The 26,801-nt window shown below is 42.7% G+C and overlaps 1 long non-coding RNA gene across 7 annotated transcripts; it reads right to left on the reverse strand.

The window, feature by feature from the left end:
* Positions 1-1,617: 1,617 nt before the first annotated feature.
* On the reverse strand, positions 1,618-26,800 carry LOC130157690 (uncharacterized). 7 transcript variants are annotated; one of them, XR_008824971.1, is made up of 8 exons: positions 23,294-26,800; positions 20,245-20,333; positions 19,131-19,260; positions 11,834-18,508; positions 9,843-10,456; positions 7,139-7,268; positions 6,885-7,050; positions 1,618-5,104 (listed from the first exon to the last, which is right to left on the reverse strand). It is a non-coding gene; the product is annotated as an uncharacterized LOC130157690 (long non-coding RNA). The 7 variants fall into 7 exon arrangements; XR_008824973.1 differs by lacking the exon at positions 11,834-18,508 and having other exon boundaries at positions 20,245-20,328; positions 23,298-26,800; XR_008824974.1 differs by lacking the exon at positions 11,834-18,508 and having other exon boundaries at positions 23,298-26,800.
* Position 26,801: the final 1 nt, after the last annotated feature.

Genomic DNA, 26,801 nt, shown 5'->3' on the forward strand with positions numbered 1-26,801 from the left:
AAAGCACTGTGTGGAGAGTCTTCCCTGGAGGGAGTCTGGCCCTGGAGGGGATGCAGTGGTACTGCTTCTATGCTAAACTATTTGTGTTTGATTCATACTGCACACATACCAACATTTGTGGGGACATAAAGAGCCTCAAGATGCAAAAGGATAGTATCATATTTAAGTATAAACTGGATAGCCAACTTGACTGTTTATACTACAGAAATTCCTGGAAATAAAATAAAGAATTATGAAATAAGTGTATTTCACTTACCCAGATAATGAAATAACCATTTCACAGCTAGTCTGTTAGCATAGAATCAGCAGTGATGTGGACAGGATAGCTCAAGGAAGCAGGCACTTGACAGGTGATCCCTGTATTTCCCCTTTTCATATGAAATTTTGCTTACATACACACTCACACAGAAACAACGCACATAATACTTGTCATCATATTCTTAATGCATCAAACATAACAATATAAATTAAAAAGAATGGCTTCTACCCACACATTTCATTTGCTATAAGATAAAATAATTGAATTCCCACGAGCAGAAAAATAAACTAACATAGACCTTTCACTTTTGCTCTTGAATCTCCTTTATTTTATTCCAGCATTGTATGCCAGTAGTCATATGTGATCTTCTGCCTGGGCTATGCTGCTGCTTTATGCCAGGTCCTGAAGTGAATGGATGCAGTCTGCATGGCAGTGTATGTATGCAAGATGCAGCCCGCTTCCCCTGATGACCATGAATGCCAAGTCTCTGATAGTTTGATCCACTTTGTGATCTTTCTCCAAAACAGTTTTTACTAACTTAATTTTTTTTGGTTAATTAAATTTGTGTCTGCCATCTCCTACTTAAACAAACAATCAAAACAAACAAAAAAACATGCAGAATTGCTGTGTTTGGTATCTACACATAAGCGGGAAGCCTTGATTTATTTGCTTTCTTGTTTGCATAGCTCTAAGTATGGTTATTTATCTAGATTATTTATTATTCATAGACCTCTGTAAACACTGGCCACACACACCATTAGTACATGTTTGCAGTTCTGCATCTGCAGTGATGGATTCTGACCAGCCTTTCAGAAACATTCTGTAGTCACTTCATTCTAGAAACAGCACCTTGCTGATTAAGTAATGAATTTCAGATCTTGACCCCATATTCAGTCAGTCCTCTATATCAACTGACTTTGGAGTATTAATTAGGAATTTTAATCTCCACATAGGCTTATAGGATGTAACAATAAGTTTTATGAAAGATTAACTGTTTTCAGCTGAACCTGTGACACATACTAGGTGTACAAACACAAAAAACACATACACAGAAATAAAATAACCTTTTCTTTAAGTCTTCTTTTTATTTGCTTTGGTCATAAAATATCAAGATCTTGCTGTAGTTGTCAATCAATATGAAATGTGTTTGGTTTATAAATGAATATTCTGTTTTGCTGTGTTAGTTTATAATGAATGAACAGCAACAGCTAAGTAAAGAACGATTAATTTTCACTTTTATCATTCACTTGCAAGAAGTTATTCTCCAATTACTTATTACCTGTGGAATAACGCTGAAATTAAAATGAAAAACCCAGTCAATATTGCATGCATCAAAAATGAAGGAAATCTTCACACACTGAGAATGGTGAAATGTTTATTGGTTTTTAGACATAGAGTCCTCCAGGGAGTGCTACAAATCCACACAAACTCACTGCATCTTCGATGTTGCATTTGGAGCGTTGATTTAGGTGAAATATGTGTAAAAACTCCTGTAGGCAGACAGCTCTCTAGTAACTATACATCTGCAAAGGCTCAAGAACATAAATTATTCCAGCATGAGTCTGGGATAAACTGTGCTCACTTCACAAACTTTAGATCTGGTTGATCCACACGGCAGCAAAGGAAAAAATGTTGTGTTTTCGAGTTAGGGAACGAGAGTTTATTTAACCATTCTGTATATATGTGCGTAATTTTACACTGATTATTTTCTCTAAGTAGCATAACATTAATGCAACCAACAAAGGAAAGAGGACTTCTGAAAATAGGACATGAAATGATGTGAGACTGGCCTGGTACAACAGGTTCCCCAAGTTACATCAGAGCCAAAGGTAAAGCAGCTGCCTTCTCAGGAAGAAAATGCATCAAGCTTTTTGCCCCCCAGCTCAGACCCCTGAAAGCTACTTTGTATCCCCTGCAAACATAAAAGCACTGTACTTTCTTTTCTTTTCTATTTGTATCTCAAAGACTATCAAAGAGTATTCTGACTGGATCAAACATAACGGGAAAAAAAAAAACCACACAAAACATTTTCCAGTATTCTGTCTCCAGAAAACCCGAGAACTATATAGTGGTTCATCACTTGCTACTACTACACACCCAGATCTGGCATCTCAATGCTGCACTGTGGCAGGGCTTGCCTTCCATGATTTACTGAGTCTTTTCTGAGTTTACTTGTCTTTAAGCCTTGGCAACATCTTGTAGCAAAGAGTCTTACACTTCAGCTACTCTGTGAAAAAAATACTCTCTTTCATTTGCTTTGTTGCCCCATGATTTCTTATGTACCACTTGTTCCTTTGTTGTGATAAATAGTTAATAGCCTTTCATATTTACCTTCTCTGTGTCTCCTGAAGAAATAACATGCTATTCAATGCAGATAACCATTCTTTCTGTCTTTCAGTGTATTTTTCTGGTTTACCTACGTTGTTTTTGTGATGAGGTGACTGTCCACCACAGGCTACATATCAGCAGAATAGTTTCTGATTTTTTCTCCGGTGTTTTCCTAATAATTCTTAATTGTTTTTACTGCTGCTGACCACTAAGCTGACATCTTTATCAGGCTCTTGAAGATGTGTTTCCTGAGATGAAATAGCTCATTTAGTGCTCATCGCCATGTAGATGTATTTGTTTTCCCTACATGCACTGTCATTATTGAACTAGAATTTATTGAGTTCTGGTTTATTACCCAGATACTCAGTATCAAGAGGGATCAAGAGGGGGTTTCTGAACTCTTCACCTAAGTTTTAGTTTTTCTATCTTGAGTAATTCTGTTTTAATATAGATCTCAGCCCAGATTCCTGTGGGTCTCCAGCAGCCACCTCCTCTCCTTGAGATAACTGACCATTCATTCTTTCTTCCCTATTTGTTTCCGTCATGCTTTTCCTGACAGTGAACGTGCTGTGTTTATCTGTGAAAACAAGCCTGATTTTTACTGTCATATCGCAGCTACAAACACTGTTTCAGACAATGAAATACGCAATTAGTCTTCCTTGCCACTTGCTTTTTCTTTCCACCTTATTTCTTTATATAGTTCTTATGTCTTTTTTGCTTTCGTTTTCTGTCTCTATCACTCTCCCTCCCTGTTCACTTTCTCGATGATCCACTTTCCCATCCAACATCTTCTCCTGTTCAACTTTCCTGCAAGGTCCCGACCCTTTCCTCACGACTCGCATCTCTTTATGTGGGCTTACTAGACCTAGAATAACTGTGTACATGGTTCTATTTCTCTGCTTACCCTATCCATCCATCTTTCACTAAAAATGGAGGCAAGCAGATATAATCTGTGCATCAGTCAAAGCCAGGGAACCTAGTGGAAGTCTCTGCATTGGAGTAAGTAGAGTTGGAGCAGTTTTCTGTGAAAGCAGGCTGACTTATGTATGAGGCTGGGTTACGGATAGATGCTGCGCTGCTATTCTCAGCGGAGTTAGGGGGCAGGGAATATGCCACATCTCCTCTTGGGCTGGTCAACCAGGTGATTTGGACTTCATGACAAGATGGAGCAATTTTCCCAAATGGGTTGAGGTGCACAAGGCTAAATCATACCCCTGGCTCATCTGCCCCTCTGGTGAATTGCACACAAGGGGTGAACAGCTCTAGGAGGAAAATGGTAAAAGTTCAGCTGCCTATGTCTTTCCTAATATTTGGCAACTAGGGGATAACAGAGCTGCCAGCACATACAGAGAAGAATGAACAAACCAGTGCAACAGGCAGATTAACTCACCTAGGCTTGCTGCAGATGCCTGTAAAGACCACAAGAGCAAAACACAGGACAGCGAGCACTGCAGTCACTGGCTTGGAGAGCTGTGTTACATTTTGCTCTTCAGTCCCACGAGCCCTATGAAGAGGGAGCAACCACAGTACTTAGATCTGTTAGCATGATCATAGCAGAGATGAAGCAGCCATCCTATCTCCCGTCTGTCACCGACGACACTGATGACACCGATGTGGAGCAACACATATTGGGAAACCATAGTGGAACTTCTTTCCAACACAATGGAACTTTCCCACATGGTGCGACTTCTTTCCTCATACTTCAAGCCCTGATTCTCTTAACTTCCCTATTTGATGCCAGCAATTCCTTTTCTTCCTCATATACCCAGCATTTACCCAGTCATCACCAGAGAGTTCTGTGGGATTCAAGATTCCCAGTATATGGAAAACTTTGTGAGAAGATGTTGTGATGGGTGAGAAAGTGGAGAAGATAATTTCTGTGAAATAGCTTGTTACTTTTACCATTCTCAAATCTATTTGTCAAGCACTAAGTCGAATAACAGATAACAGGACATCTTCACAGTGAAGCATCCATATTTTTCAGCTATCCACACCGGACTTTGTTCTGACATTCACAAATACCTTGCTCCTTCAATGGCACTGAAACCAGCAGGGATATTTTGTAGACTGAGATATTCTTCCACCAAATAAATTATTCTCCATGAGAAAAAGCGATGGACTGAATGTATTTGGCACAGCGAGGCAATCTGCAGAACTGAGGACAGCATGGGGGAGTAAAGGTGCCGCAATCGACTATTTCAGTGAAAATAACTGCATGAGTCAGCTGTTAGGCGTTAGAAGCGGTAATGGCGATAATGACCACACCTCACGGCCACGCTGCTCTCCTTTTGCCAAGGACTGTTTTCTGTTGGGTGACCTCTTCTTCAGGGTAGTCAGGATACTTCTGCTGCTGCAATGCTTTTGCACAAAGGTTCTTTGTGCCAAATAACATCATATTTTTGCCAGAGGGTGTTCATGGTTATTGTTTCTTCAGTGCGTCTCTAATTAATTTTGCCAAAGCCACCCACCTTCTGCCATCTGTCAGGTGGCAAGAAGAAAGAATGTGGCTCCAGACAGCTAGACAGGACAGAAGAGCATGTGGTGAGGTGAGAAGGATATAGAGACAAATTCAAATCATCACTTCACAATAGTTTCTTTTATATGATAGTTTACAAATCATAATGGGCTATTATATCTATAGTATACAAACTAGGGAGTTAAAAACCCACAGATTAAGAAATTGCAGCAATGTTCTGAAGCAAGAGATGCTAAAGCCCTTTCTGGTCTAATATATCAATGACAACAATAATACAGTTATTGTCGTGATTCTTTTTAACCAGTAAGCTTAGTCTTTGTAGACAATGCCCATAGTTTATACTTCCTGTAAGAACAAATGTGTATTATCTTTTACCTTAACTGTTTCCACGTTTCCATGTGCTTCCAGTTATTTATCTTAATTTTGGAAACAAAAACAAATACACATCATCTAAAGAAATGGCTTGACCTTCCTTCCATAGGCCACATCCTATATTCTTTGCATGCTCCAAAGCTATTTTGCACTCTGGTTAACTCAACTAGGAGTTGTGTTTGTGTATATTCCCGCACAAAACGTATATATAACCTGACCTCACACGGCTTCACAGCACTGAGCTAAAATCCCAGTAGAACTTCAGCTATGGTATTTATCATGTATTCATGACTGAATGTGGGTTGCAAGAAAATATTTAAGAGTCCATAGAAACTTTTCTTTAAAGTATGCAATCCCTAAATATTCGGGTATACATTATGGTCCTTTAGTTAGGAGTTTTTAGACTATTTCATATTTGCCTTTCTGTTTATTTTGTAAAAGTATACTTGTCTAGCACACATTTTTATGCCAGCCTTGCTTTGCATTTTTACAGTCTGCTAATTAGACCATTTTAACTAATTTGTTTGCATTTTGTATGAGCAAGTTGGGCTTTTGGATTGACTAATGTAATTGCAGCCAGTTTCTGCCAAATACAAATTACTCTTTCTAGTGTGAGCTAGAGAGAAAAGTAAATATTTAATAGCCATCAATACCCTTGCAGCATTTTAGAGTGTGCTTTTTTCCTATGGAAAGTTTAAATAATTTCTTCAGTGCTTGATTGCACTTTAATGTTAAGAAATTATTTTTTAATCTTTTTTGAAATAATAATGAATTAGACATTTTAGTATCTCCATAAGGGTTTTCTTTCTGTGCACTTTGCAGTTTTAGATTCCAAGCTTTAAGATCTGGTACTTTCGTGTCTGAAGTTTACTTGCGTATCTTTTTGCATATTGAATACTGTCTCCTAAAACTATTTTCCTGGAATGTACCCGGGTTTTAATGTTTCTAAGTAGATGAAGTCAAGTCTTAACAGCAATGTGAAACTGTGGGACTTGCTTTCTCTTTTCTTTTTCAGAGGAGCATAGGAGAAGACAGGAACTGGTTACCAAACCTCAGCATTATTGGAATCTGTCTTTTGAACAGCAAATCTTATGCTCTTCATCTCTGCAGAGGTGGACATAAAGGCATAGGTGCACCAGAGATTTAAACAGGCTAAAGCTCCTCAATTTTCAGCTTTAACATTCCCAGGGTACTTGCTCCAGTGCAGATCAAGAAGACCACCTGTTTGCCAGCACAGAGCAGCTCTCTTCCTTCCCCTTTTCCTTCCTCACACCTCCCTCTTTCCGTGACCTACCCGGAGGCCAGGGTGCATCTGCCTCGCCCGAGGGGCTGTCTCCCAAACATTATACACAGACCACACTTCTCAGATCAGGGCCAGAATAAGAGTGCTGACAGGTGTTGCTTTCTGAAAAAATCTGGGGATGGTGCTCTTCACCCCGGTGTACCCACCTGCATGGTGCCACTGCATTTGGCCTGGGGTATGAGTGTTTCAGGCTCTATTTTCTTTTCCCACGTGAAGCTTTCAAACACATGGGTCCCATAAGTGTCCTAACCAATGGCCTAAGGAGCAGGGCTGCTGTCTCTCTTCGTTCCCCAGTGAAGGTGGGAATAATCCCTGCGAAGTAGATGGGTTTGAGCAGGAGCAGTGGGGAATGGCTGGCTGATGCTGGGGTTGCCTTAGTGTGTTTCTAACCTTACCTTACCTCTTGTCAGTCGTCTTGTGCAGCTGCTACCAGTCCCAGGATGCTGTAGAAAGGAGAATCTGCCTTTGGCCATCTTGCTGTTTCATCTGATGAAGCTAAAATGATAACAGACCGACAGCTAGATCCAGCACTAAGGAGAGAGAAACCAAAACACCTTTAAGCTGAGTCCTTGACATGTCAGACCTCATTTTCTTTTCAGAAAGGGTGCAACTTCATATAATATTAACCCATAATTATTAATCCGTAATTATTATTTAAGAGGGTGAATACATAATCACTGCCAAGTGACAACAGAGGTCCATGTCATCATCAGGCTGTATAATCAGGTCCTGAATTTCATAACCACAACTAAATTCCTTCTCCCTGTCCCATTCCTGTTACATCAAATGTGCCATGGAAAATGACATGTCATGTAACAACATGTTTTTGATGGATGCTCTATCATTATCCCTCACTGTCTTTGCAATCCTCCCCATCATGCACTAAGAACAGGTGCACTGCAAAAGGTAATAATTTTTTTTTCTTTCAGGTATTTGCTTGGCCTAGACAGATAGGCGGGTGATTTGATCAGTGAACAAACAATGCTGTTCTGAGAAAGTTACTGTTAACAAGCAGGCTTACCTGCCCTCCCAGATAAGTTTAAGTGTGGCACTTCATTAGCGAACCCAACACTGCCACTGTCCGATATCTGCAAGTCTCACAAACATCTGTAGCAAATTTGAGCATAACTCAGTGATAGAATTTGTCTGCTTGGATCAAAACCTAATTTTTTTCAAATTTAACACTACATTTAATACTAAAATCTAATATCAAAAAGCTGTAATTATCTTACCAACAAATTTAATAAAAGTAGATTTAATACTGAATTTCTAGTGTATATTTTCCATTATGGGCATGGTCGATCTTTGGGAACAGTGTTCTGTGGTCCTAATTTATATGAATTTCTTGATTACATACTTTCTGGTCCTAGATACAGAGAAAAGTAACTTCCTGTGTATCCTTATATTTGTTATTTTGGAAACGAAGAGGACAGATTATCAAATGTATTTGAGTATGTACCCAGTACATCTCTGAGTATGCCTAGCTGAATGCACATTGCAATGCTGGTGTGATTTTGGTACTCCTGAAAGGAGGTAAGAGGCTGAAGGCTTTGAAGATGTTCGTACCATCGCACAAGAAGGCTGTCTAAAATAGCTGCACAGATCGTCTTTAGAAATGAGAAGGAAGTTAGGCTATTTTCTCACTTCTGACCATTCTACAATTTATTCATGCCTATATTCTCTTGGTGCTAATAGGATTACTCACACAAGTAACACAATAGCACTTTAGCCTTAAGCAGTTGGCCTCCACGCTGATATACAAGTGAGCATGTCAGCTGGTGCTTACTGTGATGCAGAGAACAAATTCACCAAGAACTGAACTGGCTCTGTTTTAAGTCATAGATAACTGAAATCTATTTTAATCATTGCAGTCACAGGAAAGTGTTTTCTAAATGTGTTATGTCAAAACATCCCAAAAAGTGACATGTAATCCAAGGCACACGTTTTATTCTTGATTACATTTGCAAATTGAATCTCAGTCCTTTCAAGGCATTTTGAATTTAAAGTAATATTGTTGAACACTTCTGTTCTTGATATTCTACTAAAGTAGCACCACAGGAATGTTCCATAAAGGACTTCAGCACAATAATTCATTTATTCACTGAATACCCTGTCTTAACAACTGACAATTTTTACAGATCTCACCCCTCTCCAGGGATTTAGTCATTCTCCAAAATGTAACAGCAAGAGATGCAGAGATGTTTAAAAAATGTATAGCACTTTCCGAATTCTTCAGTAAATAAATATCCAACAGAAAATACAGATGCTTTTCACCAGCTACATCACAAGACCTTTCAGTGTCTGCTCTCTGCTTATGAACTCTCTATTTCTTTAAAAGCCTATGAGAATCAATGTCTTTACAGTGTCAGGTCCTGGTTAAACTACACAGGGAAACAAATCCCAAACATTTAGCTTTCTAAAGCTACAATGGCATTTCTCACACTGACTCAGCCTGAGTCTTCTGCTGTGCTAGGTTGTGTCAGTAATTTTCAGAATTTCATATTTCAATGCAAAATTATTTGTTTGAAATTTTGGATGTTTCTAAGCCCAGTATTTCTGTGCCTGAAGAGTAGCTTGAATGTAAGGGATGGTGCATGAGTGTCTCTGTGTTGCTGTAACATTCCAGCAGGAAAATTCTTGACCCAAATGATGAACACAGAGTATGGTATAGCGGTTCGTTCTTAAACATACCCTCTCCTAAATTTGTGCTCTGCCCATGACATTTTTCCACTAAGGATAGGCATACTTAGAAGACAAATTTCCATGTGAATGGCAAGATATTTTGCAATCATTGTGTGAACTATAAGAGGAAATGCCAATCACCAATTTTAGACTATTTTATTTATACCAAGCAGTAGATGTTTCTAGTGTTAATTAAACTCTTTCAAATATAACAGCAATGAAATGTCCAAGAGAAATCGTTGGTCCGTTTTATGTCATTTGCACCTGTATTTTGGACTTAATAGAGCAAAATGAAGATATGTATGGGGAAGGTATGCGAGGGAAAAGGGCATGCAAAGCAGTGACGTGAATAGCAAGAAAGAAAAGCTGAAGAAGAAAAAATAATGGTCTGATTAGGTGCTGGTGGAAGATTTTCTACTCACCTGTGCTGGAAAGTGGTATTAAAATATCTGGTCCTCATAGAGTGCTACAGTAACACAGGACTTCTGCAAAATTTAGTGTCTTGATCAACAATCGGGTTTGCACCTCCAAGAGTTTAGATTTACATCTGGCCATCACCTAAGTAATGCACTTTGACACAAAGCATTGCTTATGTTGCTGCTAACTAACAAAATTTATTTGCAAAGGTGAACACTTACAAAGGTGTTAAAGACACAATGAACAGGAGCCAAACTTTTGAACTTTTAACCCATTCTATAACCTATGTGAGGTATACTTATAAAAACAGGAATGCCAGTTATGTTTGCAAGTGGCTTCAGATTAACAAGGGCAGATATAATCCAAAGTACTGCTTACAGGTCAGTGAAAAGTTTAAAGGTTAAACCCTGCTACTTTTTTTCAGTTCAGATTCCAAAGAGTTCGAAAAGAAAGGCCCATTTCTACTCCCAGCTACACTAGTGTGAATTTAGTATTCACAAGTGCTTGGTCTTAGTTGAATTGATGTGGATTTGCAGCACAAGGACTACCAGCTCTGGCTCTATACTGTTGCTTCGCTGCTTGGTTGAAAGAACATGTTTTGTTCAGCTGCCACTTTCCCCTGAAAAAAAAAAAAAATCCATGTAAATTTGCCCATGGAGTTTTCAGAGCAGAGAAGCTACACAAAATACTTGAATACGCTGTAGAAGTTGAAAATAAATATATTGGGAAAGGTGAATTTCCATATTAAATAAGTTTATTTGATGCTCATTATCTCATAGCAAAAATAACATTCTTCCATCAGCAGTTCTACAGCATTTTTTAAATATGGTGCAAATGTTGGATTATATTTTACAAGAGAAGTTTGTTAACAATAAAATCATCATAGCCTTACTTCTATAATAACCTAACAGGAGCCACACCACTGAAAAGAATAATGCCTTATCTGAAATGAGATTTCCAACTAAGATCATCTAAGGAAATATATAACAACACTGTGACTCTTGGGTGACCTTATGTTTTTCTTTTCTACTTGTTTTTCTACTATTAGCAGTAATAAAACCACACTATTTAGCAACGCTTTTAAAAACGTCAGACAACAAATACCAGTATTCACATCTGCATCTTTTCTTCCTGAAGAAATACTTCAAGTCTCCCTTTTGGACTCCACTCTTACTGATACTACCTGGGAACAGAAAATCTTCCAGGGAGTGGAAGGGTTTAGGGCCACTCCTGATACAAACTGCAAACATAACACACTGGGGCACTGCCTTCACCACCTCTCTACCAGTCACGCTACCCACAAAAAGCCCATCTGTAATTGTTCTGTCCTGGCCAGGTTCCTGAGCAGTAACTACTGGAGAAAGTTGCTTAAAGACAATGTACAGAGAGTAGTGATAAATATAGAGAAAGATTACAAACCACGTTCTGCAAATTCCTTTTGGGTATCTTCCCAGAACGTTATGCAGAGAGGTAGATGGGTTAATAGCAGCAAGGAGCCTCACAGCATCCCTGCACTCCCCCCTGGTCTTACAGACTCTTTGAGATTGCCTGTTCTGCTCATGTCCTCCCGATGGTTCCTCTTCAGCAACTTTCGTTTCATATCCCACTTCTGGGCTGTCTCTTCAAGTGTTCTCTTAGCATCTCCACTGCTCCTGTTCGTACCACGCTATCCTGCTGCTTTTCTATGCCTGTGCAATGCCAGTCCCCAGGCAGTTCTCACCTCACAGCTCCCTGTCTGGTTTTCAAACCACATAACTCTATGGAGAGGCTTTTTATAATATTATTTTTTTTCAGTGTTTTGGTTTTGGTTTTTTAACCTTTTGAAACTCTCTGAAGGAACTAGATGAGCTTTAAGTCATGATCTCATGCAGAAGGAAGAACAAAGTGTTGCACAAGGGGGAAGAATGAGAAATGGTAGACTTTTTATAATACATCCAAACATTCCTGAAAAAAATACTATACGGTTCTGGAAATTGCAACTTTTCTTATGACCCACCTTACAACTCGCGGCTTGAAAAGCTGCAAAACTTTTTCTTCCCTTGAAAACCTATCTGTAAAAGCACTTCCAGCAAGAAGGGTTACCCATACAACCCTGTGGGTTTTTTTTCCTTTTCAACCTTTGTAAACATTCATACAAAGAAATTCAGTTGCTTGGTTATGGATAGAAAATGGATCCACAAGAACGAGAACTTGGGCAATGTATATTCATTTCAAAGTTAAGGAAATATTGATGGAAAACACTTCTGCATCTTCCACTAGAATTACTGAATATATCTGATTAAATATATAAACTTCACTTTGCTATTCAAGTTCACCAAGCATGTTTGGAATATCAATTATTTTGTTAACATACTGACATGATCTAGTCAAACAAATGCGTTTTGGGGTAATAAAATGTAAAGCCCTATTTAAGTATCTTTGCTTTTTTAAAACAATGGAGAGAGAGAGATTTCTGCAAAAGCAAAATTATATTTCCACAAAAACTGTAAATTACAATCATTAACCTCAGCCTTGCCATAAGCACCTTTTTTCCTCAGGGGCATGGACCAGCTGTCCTCAAAGAGAAATTTTAGTTTCAGAAAGCTCTTGGGAAAAAGATACAAAATACACTGTTAGGCTATTTATAAAACACAACAAGTTATCTCTAATCTGTTCCTACTAATCAGTGTAAACCACAAGAAAAAAAAAATTGCTCTTAGAATAAAAATTCCTAAAGAGTCTTAGGGACACAGGGAAGCTTCTGAAGGAAAAAGTTTAATTTTAAGTAAGGCATCACATTCTGACCATGGCATTGGCTTAATAAACTGTACAGGCTCAGATGCATGAATTTATGCCAGATTTTCCAAACTGTAAAGCATGACTGATATTTCTTACCTTGCTCAGAGCAGCTGACACACTTTAGTTCAAACAGTACTTGATTTTCCTTCTCCCCTTGCCTGCTCTGGCGCACCAGGGTCTGCCTTTTTAGTATTTTACTGTGACATCCTTGTTATCTGTTGCCTCAAAGTTTTTGATGGTACCATATATGTACGTGATGCCTTGTAAGAGTAAGGTTCAAAACTGCTGAACTTGTGCACCCATGCATTAATCTACACGCAAGAATAATCTAGTTAATGAAAAGATGGCCGGGGGAAAGCAGAGCCTGTCTGTGAGCTCGGGATGTGAGAGGTAGCACGGGCTGTGGTTGGCACTAGGAAGACCTAAAACTGCCAGTGACCCATTGTGTGATTCCAAGGAAGCCATTTCACCTTTCTATTGTGCTTTTCTTCTCAGCCTCCGTCTCTCCAACCCGCCAGCCCTTCACAGCAAGATCTGTCTCTTACGATATGTGTCTCACAGCGGGAGCTCAGCTGGGGCTTCCAAATTAGAGCTGATTGGGAATTTTTCAACAAAATGAATTTTCATTAGAAAGTGCAGCTCAGTTCCAGTGCAGTTCTGCAGCGCAGTTGTGGGGACGCTCACCCAATATATGAGGATGCAAATTCAGCTAATGACTCTGAAGAATACATTGCTATAGGAAGCAGATCATCTCTAGCAGAAGCTGTGGAGTGTACCTTGCCCTAGGATAACTATCAGGCTGTGGGTGAATTGGCACAGTCATCTGTAGTTAGAGAGATAGCAGGTCAGGAATCTGAACCTGAGAATGTAGGGGAGATCACATGCTGTACATCCCTTTTGTTGTTGTGCGTGTTTGTATAAAAACAAACTTTCTAAAAGCACCCGAGTTTGCTACAGGAAAGAACTGGAGCATCAATGAAATCCTGAGAAGTTTCATGAGTGGGTTTACTTGATCTCACTCGGTTCTGCTCTGAACCCTGCAAAGTATTAACAGTGAGATCAGACACGTTTTATCTTGTAAAACACTTACAGTCTAAAGGAAACAGACAACTTCAGAATAAACCATGACCAACCATTTGAAGAGAGTTAATGGCAAAGAGAGAAGTTATTTTCAAAAATCATTCCAACCAGAAATAGAAAGGCTTTCTGGTGATTAGTAAAAACAGGTTGTCCCCAGCATGAGGAAGGAGATGGCAGTAGGCAGGTGTGGGCAAAGGGAATAATCAGATCAGTAAAGTCAAGAGCATAGTCACAAAGTTCAGTGGAGACAACAGGAAATTAAAGCATGGATTTAGGGGGAAACTCCTATGGGCCTTTAGTAAGTTTTGGTGTGCCATAATGAGAGAAAGGAAATAACCAGGAATTTCCAAAAGTGATGCCATTAAAGCTTTTAGAATATTTCCTTAGCAGCTTCTGAGTCTTGATTCTGGTGAATCACTCTGAAAAAAGAAACTTTTAGAAAGAGGGTTTTTTTATCAAAAAATATTCGTTGGTATGAAGCAGATCTCCGCTACATGCCAGCAGCATATTGTGTAGGACACTGCAGGAATCCCAAAACGGCAGTGCTGAGGGGAATGTGTTTTATCCCCTTCCCAGGCCGACTGCAGCTTCTCTTACTGCCTGCCAGTCTAAGCCAGCCCGCATTCGTAACCCAGAGAGCAGCTGAGTCATATTCCGTTCACATGGTCACTTTGCAGCTGACGATGATTGCACTACCTATGTGGCATTTCCAAAGAATATGCAAAATGTCATTTGCTGAAATGGCAACTCTGTAAACATGTCTCCAGGGGGCATTTTGTGCAAAAGTTAAAGACTATCAGGAACATTATATCACTTAGGTGAAAGATTTGTACTGGATCATGCACTATTCTCTCTCTAGCCTCTGTCTACCAAACACCAGTTCTGTGCGCACGGCTGTGAACCTGGGGCAAGGGTTCAGGCTCTGGTGTAGCTGAAATGAGGACACAGCCTCCCGCCTGGCATCAGCACTGCCACTGTGCTCACCTTTCAGGAAAATTAGAGCCTCTTTCTCTGGGAGCTAATTTTGCTTAAGCTCGCTCCATGAGTTCCCATTCTCTAATTGTTCACTTTAAACTCAGCCAGAACAAATCATTTTTCCAACTTCAGAACAATATGCTGGGAGAATATATGGAGAAATGAGTCAAGCCCTGAAAGAAAGCTCAACAAAAATATTGCATCGACAGTACAGATTACTAACAAAACCACTAGATGAAGCTCCTTCTTGATGAAGACTGTAACTTTTCCAATGCAGGATGACGACCTGTATTACTTCCTCAGAAAGAAAAAATTGTCTCCGTTTAAATGATATGACTAGTAAAAAACCACTAAACTCTGGAGCCTTCTGTGGGCAAAAGGTTTGCCTGTGAACCTTCTGCTACATAAATTGAGATTAAGAAGAGAAAAATTTGAGACAAACAAGCACTGACCTGTGAGTGAGAATTAAGCAAACACGCAGATGAATTCAGAGATGGAGCCCTGCAATGGGGAAATACCCAGGGTAAGAGATGTTTACAGAGAAAAATTCTGTGGATTTTCAGGCAGGGGAATAGTGGTGGTTACCTCCTGCTAAAATATCACAGCCGCAATGAAGTGGCAAAGACGACAACTGACATGTCAGAGACACATAAATCTATCTTTATAGGGCTGACAACCTGGTATGATTGCTCTCCAAAGATAACTTTATAACTTGCTGAAGTGTGATTTAAGGATGCCCTGGAGCAGCACTAACCTGTGTACCTTTCTTGTGGGTAACTTTTTATAAGCTATAGCTTTATTTAATAGCTTATGCAATTTTTCATTTGACCTACGGGTGTCCCATGTGGGTGGGATTTTCAAAAAGACTCAGGCCCAGATCCCCAAAGGGATTTACACAGAGATGATTGCACCTATAACGTGTGTAGGGAGCAGAGCAGAGACGTGGCCACAGTTTACACTGTAATCTAGCGAGGATGCTGCAACACCCTTAAATGTTCACCAGGAAATCTACCCATGCTTATGTGTGAAATTGCTCTGGACTCTGGTGATGCTTTAGCTCTATCCCACCAAAATGGAGTAATATTAGGCACCAACCAAGTTCTCTTGAAAAGGCCAGACTGAACCTTTCCTTTCCTACTGTAACTTTGACCCTTTCTAAAGTATCTTTTAGAAATGAGTACTTGTATCTTATTACCAGGTAGACCACTTCAGCAGGAAAAATGTGTGCTGCTTTTATTTCAGTGTTTTGTTTTTCAAGTGAACTATTGTATATACATGTAAGAATAAAAAGAATGGTAAAAAGGATAGTAACGCAATATCCAGTTTGGTCCCAGTGATGTTAGATGTGCTTAATCTGAAGCAGCTGATAATCTCTGCATACAACTTGGGCTGTAGATCTTTGAGCACATCTTCCTTTTGATGCTGGCAAAGAGCAGGGGTGGTATCTTCATATATGTCAAACACTAGGATAAATTATGTCTTCCATGGGAAAGAAGCCACAAGCAGCAGTCTACCTTATAAATAAGCCTTTAGGGAAGCTGCTGTATTTCCATTTTTTCCCTGTCTTTTCACAAAGCCAAACTGTCCCCTGCGGCATTTGGGCCCTCAGAAGACAGTTGTATTTGAAAGGCCATAAACAGTCAAACTAAATAAAGAGATGTGAAAAGCTGAAGTCCTTGCAATGCCGTGCTACAAAACAGGTGCCAGACTGGCAAGTTCTGCTTGAAGGCTCGATGCTGATTTGCTTCCTCAGACCCAGAGAGCTCTTGGCAAGAGTCTCTAAAGAAAAGCAAAGTGCAGGCTGCGCTGGCCTCACGCCTGTGGAGCAGACAGCTACCTTTCTGAAGGCTAGTGCAGCACAGGGGCATTACAAGCTAAACTCTCGGATCCATGTTCTGACCTCCGTCAGTGGCTGAATTTACGCTCCTCTGAGTGGGGAGAAAGCATCTTGAAAGCAGTAGAGGACCTCAAGGCTCTTTAGAGCTCCTCAAATACTCAAGTGTAGTGGTAGCAGAACATCCTCATCTGACTTTCACTATGACAGGTAGTAAGCCCAGTAAACATAACTCAGGGTAGACTTCTGAGGGCTGCAGAGTAAACTGGAGAAAAGCCTTTGTCCTCCCAAAACCCGCCTGGACGCAACTCTGTGCAGCCTGCTCTAGGACAACCTGCTTTAGCAGGTGGTTGGACTAGATGATCTCCAGAGGTCCTTTCCAACCCCAATCATTCTGTGCTTCTGGGATTCTGTGACAGTGTTACGGGAAAGCCTACAAAGCTGTAGGTCCGAGCACAGAGCCTCTGCTCACTTCCAGGGGAGCACCAACTGCAAATAAAATAGCAGTGCAAAAGGGCTAAAGGCATGGTAAGAATTCATCTCAAAAGCATTATAAGTTTACTTTGCTCACACCTACAGGACAAAGTATGGTAATGTTACTGCTGTTGTAGCAGTAGTATGGTCTACAGATAAGAACTCCAGTATTTTCAGAAAAGCAGCAGTATTTTCTTTTAGACCAACTGTTTTAACTAGGGGGGGGGGAAAGCTTGCAAACATAAGTCCTCTTTAGTATACAAAAAAACCTTCCTCCTGCTACTGGTATCAGCTCTTCCAGGAGAACAGCTTTCTTTTCTCTGTAACTTTGCCTTGGAAACAAAGATCTGAACTCTTCTCCAATGTAAAATAGGGGGTGAGCTATGCCTACACAGTAAAAAAGCATTGAAAATGTTTACTGGGAAAACTGATGGACTCATAGCACGCTTTTTCCTAAGACTGACGTAATTTTAAGGTTAGTCAGAAAAGAGGTTTCTTCCCAGTGGGTCTGTTTTGTAGGCATAGTGATTTAAAGTCCCATTCTCGCAGAAAGCCATCACAGAGCTTAACTAAGAACACTTAAATCCTAAGGGTGAACTGTGGGCCCTGTGGAATTGGTATGGTTATAAGAGTGCACAGGTATTGTATTAAGGCATGTTTGTAACAAGGTAGAAGTTCACATATAGAATGGGAGAAGAGGAAAGCAGATTCTATCCTAAAGCACTTGCACCCTGGCTCTGGATAAGTCAAATAAGTGTTTTACGCTACATAGCACTTCAAAATTTATGACCTCTTGTCCTTGCTAATAAAGAAAATACCACTTCGCCACAAGTGGAAGAAAAATTACATAAAAATAATTTCAGCTACTTCCTACTTCATAAGAACTAAAGTGATGCTGTTGTCCCTCAGCATCAAAAAATTTACACTTCGTCAGATAAAGTGCACCATTCACCATTGCCAGCAAAACACATGTTCTTGTTGGTCCTAGCACTTCATTCTTTTTGTGCTTTCTGGCTCTTAAATGAGGGAAAATATGAGGATGATGCTTTAGGATCACAGAAAAGGGAAGTATGCTACTTTTTAAAGCTTTCTACTTCCAAGGAACTAGAGTATTCATTGCAAAGGCCGGGACAACTAAGGAAAAGTGACTCCAAAATACCATCTGCAGTCAGATTTGGGATGAATGTTCTCAAAAACTGTTTTCTCTTACACCTACATTTTGTGGGCTTGAGCATTATGCCCAAAAAGATGACTGGGGACTATGAAAAAAGGAACAGAAACCTAAAAGCAGGTTAATCTCCTAGAGCCCTGAATCCAGGGCAGCTATGTTGTATTTCTGAGGCTGCCTTAATGTCTCAGTCAGTCATTCTTGCCCTGTTCTCGTACCTGATCTAAAGAGGGTTAGTAACATTATTTCCTCTCACCCATCCATTTTTAATTAATGTTCATTTTAATCACAGGTGCCATCAGAGACTCTTTCTTAATTTGTATTATTCCTTTGGCCAGCATGGAGGGTTTCTCTTGGCAGCCCTAGATGTAGGAGCAGTATAAATATAGTCAGTGCTACAGTGATAAGCAAAGTCTTTAAAATAACATAGATCTCAGCATACATGCATATTCATACGTAAATGGTAAGGTACATTCAGCATTAGCCTAAACAGAGGAAATCAGGTAACACAGCACAAGCACAGAAAGCAAGTATAAAATTATTTGATCAAACTGTTTCTACTTCATTTATTTTTGTCCTGCTCTGACTGGTGTAACTTATAATTAGTCTCTGCCTGCAGTGGTGTGGTTCCAAAGAATGGTGGATTAAGGAGAAACTCTAGAATATCTCCGTAACTTGACAAGTTCTAACCTGAAAAGCTACACTTAGTCCATTAAGGATTTTTCACAGTGACATTTTAGTGCAGCTAGGGAAATATGCCACTTTGGCATTTATCATTTTCAGGGCACGGACAGTGAAAAGGAGTTTGCTATGAAGAACAAAATAAATTAGATTACACATATAGAAGTGAGGTGAAGAATACCGATAAATATACACCACTGAATGTCAGCGAATGTCACTTGAGAAGCCATTTGCAGCTACCAGAACAGCCTTGCAAACCAGCAAAAGTAGCAAAACCAGGCAAAACAAGTTGGGTGTACTCACTTCCACATGAATAAGCAATAAACCTCTCTGAAGTTACACCAGAAAGTTGTTTAACTTGATAGATGAATCTTTTCCAAATTGCTCTGTCGCATACTGTATATGGCTACAAAGGACTATGGACGATTTAAAGCTAAAAAGAGAAGCCATTGCTGAGAATGCAACAATTTAAGCATTTTTGTTAAAACATTTGTATTCTGCTTTGTATTAAAGGGACAGTTGGAACAAAGGAGTGATTCATCACACTGCTTTTTCTTCCATAGGGCTGCTCTTTTTTTTTTTTTTTGTCACAACTATTGCATTATTACTGTTTCTCCTTTAAACGTATCTGCTGCTCTAGCAACAGGGCCTAGAGGTAAATCAGCTTAGGTTTGGTAGGCAGAAATGTTGCAAATGAAAGCTTTTCTGTTGAAAAATTTCTAATGGTAGCTATCTAGCATGCCATCTGAGTATAAGTGAAAGACCTGCAAGATGTCTCCTATCTTTCCAGCAGCATCCGATTTGTAGATCTATGGATCAACTCCATTTGGGTTTATAGACACGCTGACCTGGAAAAAGCCCTCCTTGTGAAAGTTACAATACTTGAGAGACAACATCAAGATTCCTTCAGGCTTATTTTAATCTGGGCTTTCTGTTTGCAACCTCTTGAACCACTACTCTTCATTGATAATAAACAGAAGTGAAGATCTTTGACTCAGAAAATATCTCCAAGGAAAAGTAGGAGTTCTTAAAATTTCAGAAACCCTGACTGCTTTTATATTTAATTTTCCATGAGATTCTTCCTCCCAAATTCTAATTTATCTTAGCAAAATCAGAGGCAGCCTGCATCATTTTGATTTCATGAGACTGTTATCCCCAGACACCACACTCATGCAAATTTCAGATCAGTTTTGTTTTCATTAGTGAAAAGCAGCAACACAGATCACATAAATGGGGTCATACAGGAACTGCTTTATTCAAAATATTTCGTACACGCTAAGATATGCTGACTGTAGAACTGTTTCAGTCAAACTTCTCGCCATATGTTCATGTAAAAGCTACAAACCACCAGCCCTGTAACAGCATCCTAAAGCCTGGAAGTTTAAATCTTTGAAGAGAACAAATTTCATGTACTTACAAATCCTGTAGATGAGGTAAGGGCAAACCTTCCCTTCTTGGGCAGGTGTTTATGCAGTGAATTTTCTTTGTACAAGTCTTCACTCTATTCTTGCAAAAGCAAAATCAAAAGTGATCCTTATTAGTCAAGCTGAACACTTTATTAAATTAAATGTAAAACCTGTTTTAGAAATGGACAATGAAAATCAGAGAACAAAGATTAAACAGATGGGTTGAACTTTCCTGAACCGCTCCCTGCCGGCCTCCCCCCCCCTCCGATTCTTTGAAAACTGAAGTAATCTTTGAGGCAAAACAGGCGTTTGACAGCATCCGTCACCCAGAAGCTCTGTAGCAGTAGTGCTGCTTTGGTCTTGTTTTGAATTTCTCTGTCAATTTGAATAGACACAACAGAGTCTCAAGCAGCGATGCTCACAAGCTGAGAAGGCAAGGACCGTGTCACGTGCAACGAAGGAGAAAGGATCATTTTGTTACCTCATCACAAATATCAGTGTTCCCGAAAGATTCTCCCTTCACATAAATGTATGCAGTTCAGCGAAAAACACAACAAAGCTTATTTACCTTTTACATGTGAAATTTAATACTCTGCGTAATAATATGCTTAACATTTTTAGAAGCTCTGAGATGTATCACATATGCCTTCAAGAGAGACAAAAATACAGATTCTTAAAGGTTATTTGAAAAGCATATATGCTTGGCCAAGAGGTTTTAGAAGAATTCCCAAACAAACAGGCAGCACATGCATAAATATGCTGATTTTGTGACAAGCACTGAAAAGAAACTTCTGGTTAGCAGCCTGCCTAACCTAACGAATGGTTTAGTCCTTCCTTCCTCCATCCTAAGCGTGAAAGCTGCTATCCACACCCCAGACTTGATCTGAGCTACGGAATGCGATGGCGAAATGCCTACTGACGTCGGATCAGGCCCAGCAGCCTCCAGGCTTGAGCCTCTAGGCCTTCACCAACCTACACTTCCCCACAACCAAAAGTCCCTCAAATGCAGCTGTTAAGGTATGTGCAAAATATCTGAAGCTCTTAATCGGACAGATCTTGTCCTTTGGAACAAGTAGAAATTTTGCCTGAATAAAGCAGTACAGGGTTTGGCGTGGCACAGCCAGTAATAACGAAGAATCACAGTTTCTGTTATCAGGGGGTTTTGATACATTTGTCTTTCTAAGTAAAAAGAACATACAGTTCTAAGGGGGGGTGTCATTTTTTGGTCCTTTTTTATTTTAATGGCTAAACATTGTAATGCTAGCTAAATAGAAATTCTTGTCTGTTAATAGGTTCCTTTAGTTTGTAATAAATAGGAATGCTAATGACTAAAATTTGGTATTTGGTATGCATTAGCTTTTGTACGTCTTTTCTTTACAGGCTTCATTGACATTCAATATGGCAAGCTTCCTTTGAAACATATTTATAAAATAACTACAGTATAATTAAACCAACAAAGCCATCTTTTAAGTAAGCTTAATAGCTCCGTTTTTCACTCTGTAAATTTTTTAGTTTAAGGAGGAAAAATAGTTATGCTTCAATTCTACTGTATATTTCATTTTGCATCTGGTATTTTCTTTCCATTTGCAATCTGTGCATATCTAATTCTTGAAAACTGTGATTATTAATAAGTGTGCATGAAAAACATGCTTTGTAGAATCTTCCACAAGAATACTTTTGTTAATGAGAACTGAAACATATCTTGGCAAAGACAATATAGGTAATACATATATGTGTGCGTATATATACATATTTCAATAGCTAATGGTGGTGTAGTTAATACACAAAAATGGATTAATAGATATTGTAGGTAATACTCGAAGTGGATGCTGTTTAATAAATGTAACTAAAAATATTTTAATGATATAAAAGCAATAGGTAAATAAAAGCAATTACATTTAATTTTGCTTTCAGCTTCTGAGCTTTTTCTGTAAGCTTTAATAGAGGGGAGAGCTTGTGCAGAAAGCTAATGGTAGAGTCAGCATTAGCATTATTCATTAGGGTTTCTAAGTAGTACTTATTCCGAGGTATTTTCCGGAAGGCTGAAATGTTCTTGGTAAGGGTACTTGGATCCTGATAACCCTAATTCGTAATAATATCCCCCTCATTCAGAAAATTAAAGTTTACAGAGTCCTCAGCAGTCTGAAAATCTTTATACTATTTAGAAACACGATCGTGTTTACTAAGGACAAGCTAAAAAGTGATAGCTGGCATGATGGTAAGCAAAGTGGAACCTCGGCACTGTCTCTTAAACTCTGTCCTTTTACAGGCACAATAATATTGAGCCCCCATTTACGGTATGGTGAAGAAAAACAGTTGACATCATTGTTATAATCTTTATTTAAAACTGTTACCAAGGTTACAAATTACCATCACTGTGTGCAACAGGTCCCTCTGAAGCAGTATCATTACAGATTAACTGTAATGTGTAGGATTATAATAAAAGGCATAAGGGATTACGCACGAGCAAAAGTGCTAGAAACAACACAAATACATCTACACTATCCAGCGCATCGCGTCGCAAAACCTCCGCTCTCCGTGCGGCTTTTTGTTTCGTTCGGGCATTCAGAGAGATGTTAACCGTGCCCTGAAGTGGCTTTACCAGTGCCAGGGCGCGGAGGGGCAGGGTTTGTCTCGGCCTGGAAAACCGCCGCTGCTGGAAACGTCCCCAGGCCACCGCCGCCCTTGGCGGTGCACCGGCGCAAGGGAAGCACGCCTCCATTGTGCGGGGCGGGACGGCGGCGACGGGAAACGGCGGCGGCACGGCCCCCTCCCGGGGCCCGCAGCCCCAGCACAGCCCGACCGGGCGGCGGGGACCAGCCCGGGGCCGCGGCCTCCCCCGCCCGCGGGGGGTCTCGCCGAGCGGCGGGGGCGGTGGGCGGCCGGGCACCTCCCGCTGGCCGAGCCGGCGGCCGCCCCGGCCGGCACCTCCGTCCCCCGCTAAGTCACTCTACCCCGCCCTCAACTTAATGACACAAATCCGGGCTCTTAAAGTCTTTGCGACTGATCGTACGCGCTCATTTATAAATAATGATCTCCATATAGATGCATAACAACAACATACCAGAAGTGTTTGGGGAGAAATCCGATTAAAGTCTATAGCTTTCTTCCCCGCTCTCTCCCGGAGCAAAAGTCTTGCCACAGGTCAGCCGCCGCGGCCGGCCCAGGCTGCGGGGTTAAAGGGAAGAAAGGGCTCCAGGCGAGCCGCTTCCCCGGCCGGCGGAGCGGGGGCTGCCGCCGAACGGCTGGTGCTGCCGGGGCGCGGCCCGCCGCCCCCTCCGCCCGCCCGGCCTGGGCCGCTCGGCCGCGCCGCCGGCGGGGACGGCGGGCGTTTCGGGGGCAAGGAGCCGCTGCCCCGGCCGGAGCGTGAACTCCGCGGCCGAGGCCGATGTCCCCCCGGCGCCGGCGCCCCCGGGCAGGGGCGTGGGGCCGCCCCGCTCCGCCCGGCCCGGCCGGCGGTGACGCAGGACCGCGCTGTCCTTTCCTCTTTCGGGCGATTTACGGGAACTAGAAAAACAAACATCGGGCTGTTTCATGGAACCGGTGGAGAAAGCTCCGAGGGGAAAGAGAGCGGGGCACATCCTTTTAGAGGAAGGACAAGGGTTCTCTGAGGAGGGAAAACAAAAGATGACAGTGGTGGCTGTAACCCCACCATGAACCAGGGACCTCCTGGCCACGCTCGGAGAGCTAACCTCCCCGGACTTCCCATTACCTCTCCATGACACTTCACTAATGCTCACACAATGGCCAACTGAGCAGTTCAAGTAAAGATATTTTAACCTGAACCAAACATTGTCTCCAGACAATAGGATGCAAAGCAACATCTGGTACCACACATAAACAATGCTGTGCAACAGCATATGCTCGACGTCTGGAAGTTTGTGTCAACACTAAGTAGCGGAGGAGGCTGTTGCTGCTCGGCATGAAACCTTCATAAATGGCCGCTCGCCGCGCCTCCGAGGTGAGCATCGAGCCTCCTTCCTCCCGGGGCATCCTCTCCAGCTGGAGGTTGCCCGGCCAGACACCTTCGGACCCCACCCGCGCCTCCGCCCTCCCGCCCTCGGAGCGAACCACCGGTGAGAGGTGCCGCGGGGACAGCCCGCGGCCCGGCCTAGGGACAGCACCGGGTCACCCCTGCCCCGCCGCGGCTCCTGGGGACACGGCGCGGCCGCCGCCGCCGGTGGAAGCAGCCGGCGCTGAATGGCCAACTTCAGGGAAGCGCGCCTTGCAGGGGGAGGCTCTAGGCTAATGAAACAACGGGAGGTGACTATTGCAAACAGCTGTTCCTCATACATATTTCATTATACAATCAGATAATGCGTCTTACCACCTTCTCAATTATTCACAGATAAACATTTTCAAGACGTTTTGACATCTGTCTTAGGGCCTGCTATTAATTTAGTAATCACTGTGGTTAAAAATGTATGGGGACTGCACCTCACAGAAACTCCGATTTTATTTACGAGGACACCTTCCGTAACAGCTCGCCCTCAGCAGCACGTCGGGTCACAGAGAGCCCCGAGCTGCCGGGCGCAGGCGATCCTCGCCCTGCAGCCCTCGCACTGGCCGCCCCGGGGGGGCTGCGCCGGGGCCGTGCAGCGCCGGGCACCTCCCGGCACCCTCCGGAGCTCCCAGGGAGAAGCGCCGGGCGCAGGACACGCGGCACTTTCCCTCCCCGGTGAGCCAGGAAGCCACCCAGGAAAGTCACGTCCGTCCCCTCGGTTGGCACCAGCGCTCCCGCTCCTCTCCACGGGCAACGGGCGCTCACTGTTGCCTCGGGCCGCCCCGCAGGGGGACAGCCGCCTGCCCGGCTCGCCCTGGCTGGGGCTGCGGGGCGCCTGCTCCCCCCAGCACCCGCCAGCCCCCCGCCCAGTGTCGCCGCCAGCCGCCCGGGGCCAGCGGTGGCAGCTCCTGCGGCTCCGCTGCCCGCCGGAGCAAAGCCCGCGGGTCCCCGGCCGGGCGGCGGGACGCGCCTGTCCCTCCTGAGCGTCAGGGAACTTCTGACAGAAAGTTTGTTTCGCTGCCGCTTGGGCTGGTTGTAAAACTGCAAGGCTGTAGGGAGTCGCGGCGTCTTAAACCTGCCTCTTTTGTGTCTCTTCCCTGGCGATAATCCCTTCTCTTAAAAGAAGGAGCACACCACCCCCCGAAACACACATGCACATGCACAACTACCAGATGGCACACATGAGCATTAAAGAGCGAGTTAAACGAGCAAAGGGGGGAATCAAATCTCGACAACTTTCAGATACTTTAGTGATTAAACCAAACCATTCAGCACCTCTCCCCTCCCTCCCCTTCCCCAGGCTACCTCTTTTAACCACCAAATTCACAGGCAAGCAATCGCCCCCCTTCACGACCCCTCATGCCCAGGTAAGTGGGTGGAAACGCGTGCGGGTTTTCCCGTTCTGCTACAAAAGACCTTGGTTACTACCAGCTTCCAGAACTGCGTGCAGGGGCACGGGGCTTCTGCTTTGCAGAGGGCGCAGGACCCACGCGTGAGCCAGCAGAACGAGGGAGAAGTGCTTCCAGCCTGGCCCCGCTCCTCTCCCTGTCCCGCTGGGGCTTGGCCGCCCCCACGGGCCTCACCCCCCCTGCTCGGAGACGGCCGCTGCCCGCGGAGGTCGCACGCGGGGGTGTCCTGCAGCCACCACAGTGCGGGCCAGCGCATCCCGGCGGGTACCGGGCTGCGGCTGTAGTTGCTCTAAAACCTCAACCGAAGTCCCGGCTGTGAATTTCATCTTTAGCGCACCGCCAAGAGAAGGGCCGGCTCCCAGGGAGAACGGTTGGGGGATGTAAAAGCCCTTCTGCTTTGCAGGTGGAGGAAGGCAGAGGAGGATTTGGGGTCATACGGAAGAGGGGATACTCTGTGAGCTGGAACCAAGAATACTTACTGCTCCCTCAAAATATTACAGGCAGCTGAAGACCCTGACTGCCGACGAGTGCTCTGTAAACAGCAAGAGGGTTAGTGGTGAACTCCGAGTCCCTTGTTCGGATCTACACGGAACCCACAGTTTTTAACGCCAGAAATAGGGGAAATCGGGCTGTGAACGTGCGGAGGGGACCCTTCCACCTCAGCAGCGTTCGTCGTGTTTTAAAGGGCAGCGTCAGAAGCCCTAGAATAAACCCGGCGCTGGAAGCTTTCCACCAGCCGCTCTTGAATTGGTCCTCCGCTCCCTCAGAGCTGGTCTGTGCCTACCTGGCCCTTGACTTCAGCTCTCTGAAGTCCTTGGATAGTTTCAGCACTGTACTTGCAACTGTGTCCCCGCAGAGCCGCCCTGCTCACCGTCCCCACCCCAGCCTCAAGACGTCCTTCGCCCTATTGATTTGCGCTATAGCCAAACAGGGCGAAAAGACGAGAATTGTATTCGACAGATGCTGCTCACTCGTGAATAACAGGTTCAGCGCATACGGTATCTCTCGCCATTATCCTGTAAGTTAATATTGAGTAGCAATAGCTGTCTAAATATCAAAATCTATTTATAGGGGATGCAGAGCCATGACCTCTCCACCTGACCTTCAGGAACCGCAGGCTGGAAAACAGGGCAAAATGGGTGGGGTGGGGTGGGGT

The sequence above is a fragment of the Falco biarmicus genome, chromosome 12 (assembly GCF_023638135.1).
Source record: "Falco biarmicus isolate bFalBia1 chromosome 12, bFalBia1.pri, whole genome shotgun sequence".
In the NCBI taxonomy this organism is placed as follows: domain Eukaryota; kingdom Metazoa; phylum Chordata; class Aves; order Falconiformes; family Falconidae; genus Falco; species Falco biarmicus.